Source organism: Penaeus monodon, chromosome 29, assembly GCF_015228065.2.
Source record: "Penaeus monodon isolate SGIC_2016 chromosome 29, NSTDA_Pmon_1, whole genome shotgun sequence".
In the NCBI taxonomy this organism is placed as follows: Eukaryota; Metazoa; Arthropoda; class Malacostraca; order Decapoda; family Penaeidae; genus Penaeus; species Penaeus monodon.
The window spans coordinates 30,015,652-30,015,939 of record NC_051414.1 but is presented as its reverse complement, the minus strand read 5'-3'; positions in this window follow the sequence as shown (position 1 = coordinate 30,015,939).

The window sequence follows — 288 nt, the reverse complement described above, 5'->3', positions numbered from 1 at the left end:
GTATCATCTCTTAATTCATCCACTATTGACGAAGGCACAGGCGATCAGCTACCCACTGCATTCTCGTCCTTCTGTCCAGATACAGTGCTAAGTCAGAAAGAAAATTGTTTAAGCAAGGACGCTATACTCTTATCAGATTCTTGGCCTTATCTTAACATAAGAGGTTAAGACGGTAATGTAGCCTAGATTCACTATTAACTATTAAACCTACCAATTAAATCCTATATCTATCGACATATCAAACACACCATTTCACATATTCTCATCTATAACGACTCTCCTCGTGAG